Source organism: Pelodiscus sinensis, chromosome 1 (assembly GCF_049634645.1).
Source record: "Pelodiscus sinensis isolate JC-2024 chromosome 1, ASM4963464v1, whole genome shotgun sequence".
Taxonomy (NCBI): domain Eukaryota; kingdom Metazoa; phylum Chordata; order Testudines; family Trionychidae; genus Pelodiscus; species Pelodiscus sinensis.
Window position 1 is genome coordinate 68,991,365 of NC_134711.1, and position 12,891 is coordinate 69,004,255.

General features: G+C 42.0%; 1 protein-coding gene and 1 long non-coding RNA gene across 7 annotated transcripts in view; one reads left to right on the forward strand and one right to left on the reverse strand.

Moving 5' to 3' along the window:
* LOC112545045 (uncharacterized) overlaps nt 1-12,891 on the reverse strand; it is a 122,756-nt gene that overhangs the window by 99,233 nt on the left and 10,632 nt on the right. Inside the window, exons 4-6 of one of the 5 annotated variants that reach the window (XR_012904850.1) lie at nt 4,628-4,767; nt 2,376-2,517; nt 2,078-2,268 (exon numbers count right to left, since the gene is read on the reverse strand). The exons of the other annotated variants lie outside the window; for them this stretch is intronic. This is a non-coding gene — a long non-coding RNA (uncharacterized LOC112545045). Of the gene's footprint in view, nt 1-2,077; nt 2,269-2,375; nt 2,518-4,627; nt 4,768-12,891 lie in introns of those variants that run through there. 5 annotated transcript variants of the gene reach the window in all.
* The window catches only part of NAV3 (neuron navigator 3), an 812,431-nt gene that overhangs the window by 85,060 nt on the left and 714,480 nt on the right, over nt 1-12,891 (forward strand). The gene's annotated exons all lie outside the window — the stretch shown is intronic.

Here is a 12,891-nt window from a genome sequence, read left to right on the forward strand (position 1 = left end):
GTTTAAAGTCTGTGCACAATTGTATTATATTACTTGTCAAAGAATGATGCTGGGTCTTCTCTCAATAGCACCCTGTATGCTTCTCATTGTGAACGTAATCATTCCTCAGACACTTGTTTCATTATGTTACCTACTGTGTCTTGTCTCAGTTTAGATTGTAAACTCTTTGTTGCACGGATAGACCCTTATTAGCACAATGAGGCCTTGATCTGATTGGCATTCCTGGCTGTTACTGTAATGAAAATAATAAATAACAGTAATTTCCCCCTGAGATTACAGAGAACACTGTGGTATTTGTAGTTTTGACACCCTTATCAATAGTTGAATGCACATGGCAGGAGTAAACTGAAACCTGTGACTGCTTGGGATTTATTACTGTATGTACAAGAGAGGCAAAGGTACAATATGCACTCACAAACATAATTGCAGTGCTTAGTATTAAATGTTTATTCAGGCTTGATGCAAGGTTAGGGGATATAAATGTAAGTCAGTATAGCAATATAATCAATATATCATATCAATATAGAATGATATTACAGTTGTGAAAGAAGCGGTGTGTTTCTTAGCATTTTGTTATAGAAGAATAATAGTGATTCTAAGTAGTGGATTATGTGCTTTTCTTGGTTAAAAGTTCTGATTCTCTGGTTGGTATGTCAGTGCAACAAAACTAAACTCTGTCTGCAGAGCTGTCTGAGTTATTGTTATGCTATTAAGGAATAAAGAACAAGAAGGAGATCAAATTTGCCAATATGGAAAGACTCTTTAATACTCTAGCCATAGTCCTGCCTTCACTGCACTTGTATAAGCCCAATGAGGCCATTGATGAGTGAAGTCACATCCAAGAATTTGATCCCTTTGTGTCCTGTCACTGTACTCCTAAGGAGTGGTCAGTGTGCAAATGTAGTTACAGAAGAACCTCAGCATTATGGACACCCTGAGAATAGATGATGTCTAAGACTCTGAAATGTTTGTAACTCTGAACAAAGCACAGTTTGGGTTCTAGATCCAGATCTGTCTCCGTGTTCCCTATAAGCTAGGTGCATAGGCAGCTACCCAGGAGAGATTCTAATGCCACCCAGCTGATTAGCAGAGTGCCATAGCAAGCAACATGTGTCTCAACGGGTGGTGCACATCCACACATACCTAGGTGCACATGACAAAATTTATTCTGCACACGGATAGAAGAAATTAGAGGGACCCCTGTCAGCTGACACTCCAGGCCAGGTATCAGAAGCAGCTAAGCTTCTAACTCAGAGCTGGCATGAGTTTGCAAGCTTGTCCCCCTCCCAGTGGTGGGTGTGGGTGTGAAAGAGAGAAAATGGTATGTCCCCTTCTCAGGGGTTGGGCAATAAGAAACAGTGCTGGCTCCTGGGTGGAGTGAAAGTGATACAGACCCTAGCTCTACTCTTTTTTTGCTGGTTCTGGCTGCCTTGGGCTGGCAGCCCCAGCGCCTTGCTGTAAGTGCAGCCCTATGGGTGGGGGAGGGAAAGAGGACAGAAAGCCCACATGTGCCTACCTTGACTATGCAATACAGGCACTGTACGGTATTTGCTGCTCATTTTTGGTCTCTGTTGCTGCCTGATTGGTTGCTTCCAGTTTCACATGGTGTCCAGTTGATCAGTCAGTCCCTATATCTGGGGTTCATATCTCTATTTTTAGAAATTGTCTTCATGGTTACTTGTAGAAGTCCAGTGTCAATGGACAGTCCAAGGAAGCAGCAGCACTTAACTTTTATCCTCCCATGGCAAGAAGATGCATTATTAAAACAAAATGATGTTACGGTTTGATTTAATCTCTTCACTGTCATATAATAAGCATAATATTCCTGGCATACTGGAAACAAGCTGCTATTATGTGACTCCAGTGCCTTGGCCATGTTTCAGGTTTTTATCGCTCTGCCATGAACAATATTCTTGAAAGAGTAACTTACAGTGAGTGTTCTGATTCATCAAAGACACCCACCGCAGCATTATTAAACAATTAGTCTCGATAGGTCATATTTTCATGGACCATTAGTTAATGCCTCAAGTGTTTTGGGAGGGATGAGGCTGCAGTAATGGCTGTATTTCAGCAGAAATAGAAAATCTATGTACTGAAATGAATGTAGCAGGTTTACCAAATCCCGTTAATTTTCTTTAAGTAGTCTTTTATAATCTCCTACAACCTGTTTTACACCAGAATGGAGGACTTGTAACTAACCAAACTCAAGCCCTGGTCCTGCAGTTCTTGCTCAAGCAACTTTCCTGTTAATGTCTTTGGAGAATTAACCTGGAGTAGAGACAGGAAGATGGGTCACTTAAAAGTAGGGGGAAAAGAAGAAGCTACAGTCGAAAAGATTTTTACCACTGACTTCAGTAAAAGCAGAAGTGGCCTACCCATTAGGTTTTGCCAGGCTGAGAGTGGTGGATTTGAATCCTTTATGAAAAGTGACAGTGTCACGGTCAGAGTAACTTCTGCTGCCTTACATGTACCGTGTTCATAATGCTCCTTTTCTGTTCACTGTCCTTCAGAGCTGTTCTGGGGGAAAAAACCAAAGCTGGCTCTAATGAATTTTTCTTGAAATATTACATTCTCCTTCTCACATACTAAAGGTTTGTTAACTTAAAGGAAGGACAGGCAATTTAAGCCTATTTTTCAAAGAGGTTGAAGCCAGGCAATCATAATAGCAGTTTGAGTTAAAATTCCATTATTCTGAAATAGTCAAAGTTCAGACTTCATTAGTTGCCCTAGACATAAAATGAACCATTCCTATCTTGAGAGATAAATGTATCATTTATTACCAAAGTCGCATAATTGCTTTAATTATTCACAGCTTTTCCCTGGATTGATTTGTCTATGGCTTTTACATTCAGAATGATAAAGTGGCGTGCAATATAAATTTCCTCCATTTGTGGTAAATTTAGCCTTAAAAACATTAATTATTTCCCCTAACCCAGAGTAGTATTTTTCTCTTTCTGTTAATTGCAAATCTAACTCCTGAGATGTCAAGACCATAGAGATCCATGTTAACAGAAGTATAGATTTTCACATTTTACTTTGAATTATTGCCTAGTATTAAAAGATACTTAATGGAAGATTGTCTGACGTTAAATTAGCTTTTGCATTTGCTGCCTCCAAAGAATAATGCTAAGATAGCTTGACAGCCATGGTACATTTAGACTGGAAAACAATTGGGTATTTTTATTTTTGTTTTTGTTTTTGTTTTTTTTAAAGATGTGTGATTTCTCGGTGCTTGTGCATCCCAGTCAGTATTGGAGTTTCATTTCAACTATCTTATGCTCAACATCTCTTCTTTGAACTATCATGGATGGATTTTTGTCATTTATCTAGATGCCATTATGTGAAGCAGCACCAGAGACCTTCAGGTTTCAGTAGGATAGAAATAGTAATGACTTTGTTTTAATGTTTACTAGGATACACTTGTGTATTTTGCATGTACGACATGCATGATATTTGTAATGTGAGAAAATATTGCCCCATCCTGTAGTCATATCTGTATGGCTGGGGGCCCTGTGCCTATCCAGGGTGCCACTGACAGAACTAACTTAAACAACAACAAATAGTTGAGTAGCACTTTAAAAACTAACAAAACACATAGATGGTATCATGAGCTTGTGTGAGCAAAATCCACTTCTTCAGATGACCAGACTTCTACTGGGCAAAGCTGACCAGGCAGTGAATTTGATTGTATAATTGGAGTCCACATCATAAATGTGTCAATTCAGGGAAGATTTTTGCTTTCCCACAGAGCAAAACTGTTGGGTCAATTCTTAAAGCCTTTATCGCGTTAGTAATTTCATGTATGGTTATTTGAGGAATCTATCTATGTACAATTTATTAATTTGATGTTAGGGACTCTCCTTTTCTATCTGTTTCAGTCTGCAAACTCCACCTTGGGGCTTGCTTGCCTTTTCTGCAGTCCTTTTACCTCCAAGTTGGACTGTGAGATTCCAAAGGGTGGCGACACAGAATTACACTGGAGACTTAAACCACTAAACCTTGATGGTCCTCTGTACACAAGGAAGCCCCGTTGGACAAAGAGATAGTTACTATCCAACAGAAACAGTCTGCTCAGGAGGGCTGTATGATGAGGTGTAGTCACAGAAGTCCTTTTGGGATTGTTCCCCAATGTACTGATCACACCACTGAAACCTGCCTTCTTGCTCTCTGGGGCTCCCCACTGTCCTGCTGGGCCAGATCTTCTGTTTTTCCCAGACAAGGCATGGAGTTGGGGGTAACAGCCCTCCCAAAGAGCAATGAAGACACCGAACCACTTCAGCTCTGGGAGGATGCAGTTCTAGGGCAAAGCACCCAGGAAAACAACCCTCAGAAGGGATCAACCCTCCCCGCCCTCATCCATCTTTGTGTAAGAATTTTACATGGGGGAAGCTCATGAGGATGTTCATTCTCTTTAACAATGAAAGAGAGAGATGCACATGGGTTGTTACCCCCAGGTAACAATTTATACTGGGGCTGATTAAAAAATAAAATCTTTGTATTAAGGACAAACAGTGGGATTTAAGTGGTTGTAAGTGAAAACAGATTAATGTGAGTTACTACATTAAAATGAAAAGAAAATCATAGTTCTAATTCATTAAAACATGTATTGCAAGCAGATTATTCTTACCTTAAAGAGCTGTTCCTATTTCAGGCACAGTCTTTAAGCCCTCTTTGAAGTGAATCAGGCCAGCCAAAGACAAAGGACTGATAGCTTCCCATTGCTTGAATAGATTTTCCCCCAGGGCAGGAACCTTTTGTTCTACATTCCTGCTTCCATGGAAAAGTACCAGGATCAAAATGGAATCCCAGTACCAGGTGGTATGGTCACATGTCTTGCTAGTCTAATCATCTTTGGACTTATAGGACAAACAAGGCTATTTACAAGTTAAGTTGATCACGAAGTCATTAAGGCTTACAGAACACCAATAATGGCTCTCATTTAGCATTTTTAAAACTATAAACAGTCTCATACATCCATATTTCCAACTTTACATACAAGAATGATACATTCACTAAAACAGGACATACAGATCCAGCAGACTGTAAAATTATAACTGATAGGTTACATAAGGTATTTTATCTAAAGCATCTTGGAGTTATGCATATTTATTTTCATAAGCCAATTTTCATAATGCATTGGGGGAACTGTCACAGGCTGATAACTAAGAAATAGACCACATTATGAAGGACTTTGATCACCTGCTGAGGTGATCCGAGGTCACTTGGCAAAGGTGACTGGAGGTTATAATAGAGAGGGTCTTTCACTGGCCATTTCAGAGAGAGATGAATTAAGACCAGACAGATGTCAGGTTTCAGAGAAGAAGCCATGGGCTCCAGTGGCTGACAAACTTGCTGGACCTCAGTGCAAGGTTGAGGGGAATTGGCTCCATGCTCTTGGAAGGGGTGGGACCTCATGTGGAAGGGGTATGTCTGAAGACAGCCAGCCCTCTGCACTGTCTGGAGTGTGCTGTGCTGCCCCTTGCCCCAGCCAGGCCTGAACTACCTGGAGCATGCCATGCAGTGCTCCAGTGGTAACATGAAGGGCCCAGAGCTCCGGCAGCCACTGCTGCTGGGGCAATGGGCCTGCATGTGCAGGATGGCAGAGAAAGAGGAAGGATCCTGGATTGCTAAGAAAATTCGGAGTCCAATCCCAATAGAGAGTCTAGACTGGTGAGGAAACTGAGATGGGGAAGTCGTATAATGTTTTATTGTTTTGTCTGGAAATGTACGTTTCTTGTGCTGTCTCAAGACTGATTGATTTGGGAAATTTTTGGGAAGTCTGTGTTATATACTTCATCTATCATGTGTCCTAGAGAAGTAAACGATAAATCATAGTGCCCACAAGGTGCCACTCTGGGGAAGGTTGTGCTAAGGGAGGTGGGGCGGGGAACAGAGTCAGTACTCATCCTGGGATAACTAGATGGTCAAGACGCATTTCTGTGAACGGTAACAGAGATCCAGTGCCCAGGGAGCTTTCCAGATAGATTAAGGGAGGAGACAGTGCTGGAGGATACCCAGACCAAGGGAACCGTATGACCATATGTGTCCACCATGTGGAACCTAAGCCCAGCAGCAGCATGCTGAGTGTCCAACAGCCTTGAAACTATTGATATCAGCTCTTAATTTGAGAAAAGACTGGTGCTTGAGGCCCTTCACTTGAATTGTTGCTGTATGATTTTTGCATAAATGATGAGTGTTTATTCTGCTGTGGATAAACATAGCGAGAGGTAAAATATAGTGAGAGGTAAATATATTTTTTGGTATATTTTAAGGCTTCTCATTTACTACAATAGTTTTATTAAGCAGGTTTGAGGAAGACAGCAGCTTAATTCAATTTCTGTAAAGAATTAGATTGCAGGAACTAGTACACAAAGTTGTCCAGGAGACTCATTATCATTTTTGTTGTTAGAAAATATGATTACCAAATGGTGTATTTGTTTCAGGATGCTTTGGGGTTTTGTATGATAGATATTTGAAATGATGTAGGAACAAAGAACACGATGGAACTAATTGTCATAAAAATGTGATGTGCAACATAAGTAAAAATAAGATGGCAATGGAAAAAGCCTATTAATACATTGCCTATATATATATGTGTGTGTGTGTGTGTGTGTGTGTGTGTGTGTGTGTGTGTGTGTATATATATATATATATATATATATATATATATACACACACACACACACACACACACACACACACACACACACATATATATATATATACTGTATATATATATACAGTAGACTTCCGATAATCCAGAACCTATGGGATTTAGGTGGTGCCGGTTTATCATATATGCCAGACTATCAGGAGGTACTATAAGCTGGTTATATATATACTGTATATAAAGTGTTCTTAACCCTTTTTATTGTACATACTGTATACAGTATACTGTAATGTTTTAGTTTTTTAAGCCTTTTTTACCCTTTTTGCTCAGTTCAGCTGCTGCCACTGTTACCTTGTGACTCATTTTTTGCCAAAGCTCACTCACTAGGCTCTTGCCATTTTGCTGCCGGACTATCAGGAGTGCCAGACTATTGGATGCTGGACTATTGGAATTTTACTGTATTCATATACACACAGGGCTCGACAAATCTGGCAATCTACTCTCCCGTGGCAAGTAGATTTTAGCCTGGTGTGGCCGCACAGCGCGGTCTGCGCATGCACAGCGTGTGCTTCCACGTGGCTGGCAAGCGGGGCTCACCGCCACTTGGCGAGCCCTGTGTGTGTGTGTGTGTGTGTGTGTGTGTGTGTGTGTGTGTGTAAATAAATAAATGGCTGTATACATATATAAATAGAGAGAGAGACCCTCAGCTGGTATGACTTTTTATCACTCTATTACGCAAAAAAGCGATGTCACTTTATCCCTGTAAGTATCCATGGACATAAATTTTGAACTGGGGAAGTGTGTCTGCGTGTGTGTATCTGTTTTTGCAATTATTAGAGCATGACATTAGAATCCAGAGGTATGTTACTGACCCTCTGTGACATGCTGTGTGGTCTTGGGCAAGTTATTTTACCTGTCTTCAATCCAGATTGAGTGTGCATCTATTTAACATGTAATTTGTGTGTGAAACATTAGATATGGATATGCACATTACAAGAGTGTTCAAATTGCACAGTCAAACACTCAAAAGTTAAAAAATGCCAGAATTAAGAGTGCCCATGTCCCAATTCCTGCCTGCTTCTTGCTCCAGTCTTCCTCTTCATAATCCCCTGGCTCTTCTCTCCCTGCATTCTCCTTCCCACTGCCTAGAAGCCAGTAGGAGGACACAGAGCATCCTGGGAACAGCGGTTGCAGAAAAAGGTCTGTTCAGTCGCCACAGACTAAGTTGGAGCATGCTCAGAGCAGGTGGAATCTTTGGAGAACTTAGCTGCCCGATTCCACCAAATTGTGTGAGCTGAGACTTTTTCAGAGGCTCATCACTTCGGTTTAGGCTAATTTTCCACAAGGATCACAAATGACACATCTCTGACAGCTGGCAAATTCCACATCCTTGTTTCAAAGCATTGGCACAGTGTAGGGTAAGCACTGTCTGCAGTCTGTACCATTGAGTCCACTTGCGTATCCCAACACCATGCCCTAGCCTTGATCCTCCCGATTCCAGTTAGGAGAAGCCTCCTACATCCCAAACACCTCATCCCCACCCCTTGCCACAGAGCCTGCATCCCCTACCCCCCCTCTAATCTCCTACCCCAATCATGATCTCCCTCCTGCCCTCTAACCTCTGAGTCCCTTCCTGAAACACACTGCTACACCCCAAACCTCTCATCCCCAGTCCCGCAACAGAACCCACACCCCAAGCTCAAGCCCGCATCCTGACCCCACTCCCAAGTACTCTGCCCCAGCCCCGATCCCTCCCCTCTCCCACGCTTCTAACCCCTCCATCTCAGCCTAGAGCAGCCTTCTGCACCACAATCACCTGCCCAGCCCCGGAACCTGCACCTCCAGCTGGAGCCCTCATCTCTACTCCCTGCACCTCAACCCTCTGCCCAGCCCAGTAAAAATGAGCAAGTTAGTAAAAGTGGAAAGAGTGAGCAACAGAGGGAAAGGCAGATGGAGTGAGCAAGGAACAGGGCCTTGGGGAAGGGGCCAGGGAAGGTTGGGGACCTCAGAGGAGAGACTGGGCAGAGGATAGGGCAAGGGTGTTTACTTTTGTGGGAGTAGAAATTTGGCAATCTTAGCACAGTAAAGTCTTTCTTAAATATTATAACTGTTTAACTTAGGCCAACCATTTTTTACCCCCTAAGGGTGTGTGGAGCCATGTAGATTAGGCTGATCAGCAGAGGGAAATGAAGCTGCGATTTAAATAATCGCGGCTTCATTTAAATTTAAATGGCTGCTGCGTTGAGCCAACAAACAGCTGATCAACTGTTTGTCCACTCAGCTAGTCTGGACGCTCCCGTGCCGACCTGAAAGCCCTTTATTGACCTTCCCGTTATGCCTTATAGGATGAGGTTTACCGGGGAGGTCGATAAAGGGCTTTCATGTCGACAGGGGAGCGTCCAGACTGCCCCGATCTGCCGACAAACAGTTGATCAGCAGAGTGGGGCAGCCATTTAAATTTAAATGAAGCTGCGATTATTTAAATCACGGCTTCATTTCCCTTTGCCAAAAAAACAAATCTATATGGCTCCGTCGAGGGAGCCATTGAGTCTAGATGTACCCTTAATGTCTTTCTGAGAAATAACTGAGCTATTTTTGCTGATATTCTCCCAAAGATTTAGCCTGAGGCTAAACCTGACATGAAAAATTACAGCTCAAATAGTTAAAGATTGGCAAAGTTATAATCAACTTAAAACTGAGTATCATGATGGGAAGCGTTAGGGAACCTAAACAATAGGCAGTGATAGATGTGTCACTAGTGAGTGTGTTGGGGTATTTGAATATATACATGTATGTGTCTGAATCTATGCAAATATTTCAATATTTCATTTATCCACTATATATATATCTGAGAGTTAGTTTTTCTGTCCATCTGTCCGTCTCTCTCTCTGTTCAAGAACAATAAGAGCTAGGACCACCAAATTTGGAATACAGTTTCCTCTTATCATAACTTAAACCAAGGTCAGGGTTTGGTAGCACCAGGAAAGTGGGATGTGTCTGGAATGGGATTGCTTCTGATAAAGTCTATGCAGAAAGCAACAGAATCACCAAGCAGTTGAAAGGGGCTAGTTGGCGGTGTCTCTCCCTTTAGGACTGCCACAGCCCCCAGCCTTTTGAAAGGGCATGGGGGAGTTAAAGCTCCCCTTCCCCAGTTCATACAGGAACATTACTGGCTATTCCCCTCTCTCCCGGTATGTCTACACTGCCACCCTAGTTCGAACTAGGGTGGCTAATGTAGGCATTCGAAGTTGCAAATGAAGCCCAGGATTTAAATATCCCGGACTTCATTTGCATCTTGCCGGGCGCCGCCATTTTTAAATCCCCCTTAGTGCGGACTCCGTGCCTACGGCTACACGCGGCACGGAGTAGGTAGTTTGAATTAGGCTCATTAGGCTCTCTAATTCATTAGGCCCGCTCATTAGGCTCTCTAATTCGAACTACCTACTCCGTGCCTGATGAAGGAGAAGGGCACAATGTGCTATATTCCTCACTCTTGCTGGGAGTACAGGTGGCAGACGAACCTGGACCTGCTGGACCTGGGAGACATACACCCCTCCCCCAGTAGTGCCTGCTGAAGCTGCAATGGCCATAGAGAGGTGCTTCTCACCTGGCCCCAAGCTGCTGTGGTGAGAGAAGGCTGGGGTAGTCCTCTTTGCCTGGGGCAGCCTGCAGACTGAGCCTCTCATCCCCAGTCCCACCCCAGAGCAATGATTTAAATGAAACATGTACATGTTCATTTTATTTCCCCAAATTCAAAATATTAATTGAGTTAAGGATCCAAGCAACAGCGGGTAAATGTTCCAGCAATACTATATTGTACTTCACTTGCATAACACTTTAGAATCTCAGAGAATTTTACAAACATATCAACTCCCCTGACAGTTAGATAAGTATTTAGATAATGCTGTTATGGAGTATAGAAACCCTGTCTCTTATTTCCTGATCTGGTGCTGGTGCTAACCACAGGGTTATCCTTTCTCTCTTTAATGGTGCTATTATTAATAAAATATTATGTAACTGTTTGTAGTAGAGGTTGTCAGGGATCATTGAGCCAAGCAGAGTTAAGGTAAATGGTTCATTAGCTGCAGAAAGTGATTGTTTGGAGAAAATTTTCTTTTAATCTCAGATATATATGGCTTCCTAGATTCATTAAAACAGCCTATAAGGAGCTTAGGGTATGTCTACACTACCACCCTAGTTCGTTCCACGAGGCGTAAAGATAGTTCAAACTAGCAAGCCATTCCGCACTATCTAGCCCGTGCCACGTGTAGCCGCGCGGCACGGGGTTCGAACAAGCCGGCATTTAAAAATGGCGCCGGCCGGCTTATGCAAATGAAGCCCGGGAAATTCAAATCCCGGGCTTCATTTGCAAGTGCGGTATGCCTACATTACCACCCTAGTTCGAACTAGGGTGGTAGTGTAGACATACCCTGAGGTATTATGGGAATGTATACAGTATTAAAAACATAATATTTTTTGTAATATATACTCTTAAAGTCTCTTGGTCTTTTTTGTCTACTATGACAAGAGAATAGTAATAGAGATGTAGCCATGTTAGTCTTGTCTAGCTAAAACAAAAGACAGGACTATGCAGCATTTTAAAGACTAACAAGATTGTTTATTAGGTGATGAGCTTTCCTGGGCCAGACTCACTTCCTCAGATCAAATTGTGGAAGAAAATTGGCACAACCATATATACCAAAGGGATACAAAAAAACCCAAAACACATAAAATAGACAAATCAGATTTTAGAACAGAGGAGGGATGAGGGGGAGAGGTTAATGTCTATGAGGTAATGATATTAGAGATAACTGGGGAAGCTATCTTTGTAATGGGTGAGATAATTAGCATCTTTGTTAAGCCCTATTCGTAAAGTGTAAAATTTAAGCATGAATGACAGTTCAGAGGCTTCTCTTTGAAGTCTTATGTTAAAGTCTCTTTGAAGCAGGGTGCAGATAGTAAGGTCGTTGAGACAATGCCCAGGCTGGTTGAAATGGCAAGAAACTTTTTTCTTTGTGAAACTGTCTGATGTCTGTTTTGTGGGCATTGATTCTTTGGCAAAGTGTCTGAGAAGTTTGTCCAATATACATAGCAGACAGACACTGTTGGCACATGATGACATAAATAATATTTCTGGATGAGCAGGAATATGTGTTCTTGATCTTATAACTGAAATGGTTAGATCCAGTGATGGTGTCAGCAGAATAAATATGTGGACAAAGCTGGCAAAAAGGGAAAGTTCCAGGGTTGGTATTAGTGTAGTATGTCCTGTGGTTGTTGGTAAGAATCATCCTGAGGTTAGGTGGTTGTCTATAGGAGACTATGGGTCTGTCTCCCAGAGCCTCTTGGAGTATATTATCCTGTTCTAGTATAGGTTGTAGTTTATTGATAATGTGTTGGACGGGTTTAAGTTAGGGGCTGTAGGTGATGACAAGTGGTGTTCTACTGTTGGTTGTCTTGGGTCTGTCTTGAAGTAGATGGTTTCTGGGTATTTATCTGGCTATTTCAATTTGTTTTTTTATTTCTCTGGGTGGGTAATTGAGATTTATAAATCCTGAAGTTTCTGGTCTCTGTCAGTGGCATTAGAGCAGATGTGGTTGTATCGAAGGGCTTGGCTATAGACGATGGATCGTATGGTGTGTTCTGGATGGGAGCTGGAGGCATTGGGTTTTCTGTAGAGTGGTATCTAATTTACCATTGGTGCTTTGTATTGTGGTGTCCAGGAAATGGATCTCTCATGTAGAATGGTCCAGGCTGAGATTGATGGTGGGGTGTAGGTTGTTAAAGTCTCTGTGGAATGCATCCAGTGTTTCTTGGCCATGGGTCCAGATCATAAAGATGTCATCGATGTAGTGTAAGTAGAGGAGGGATAAAAGGGGACCAGATCTGAGGAAACGTTGTTCTAAGAGCAAATCAGTAAGTTACATTTAGCTGGGGGAGATAGATGAAAGCTTTTGCTTTAAGGAATTTTATTGTCTTATAAAGCATAGTTATGAACTGAAATGTGACGATATAAAAAGTTGACCTTCTTAGCCACAAGTTCTGCTCTCTGCATTTTTGTTCTAAGTTGCATCTGTTTATTTCAATAATAAAATGAGTGTTTACTGAATTTTACACCTGTTCGTAGGCACAACACAGCAATGGAGGAGTGAATTGGGCCCTGTTTGGTCTTAGACATTATTAATAAAATTAAGTTCCAGTTGCAGGGCCAAATTCAGACAGTGTAGTTGCACATGTGTATTTGAATGTGGAATTCAAAGGCTGTTGAAACAGGTATAACA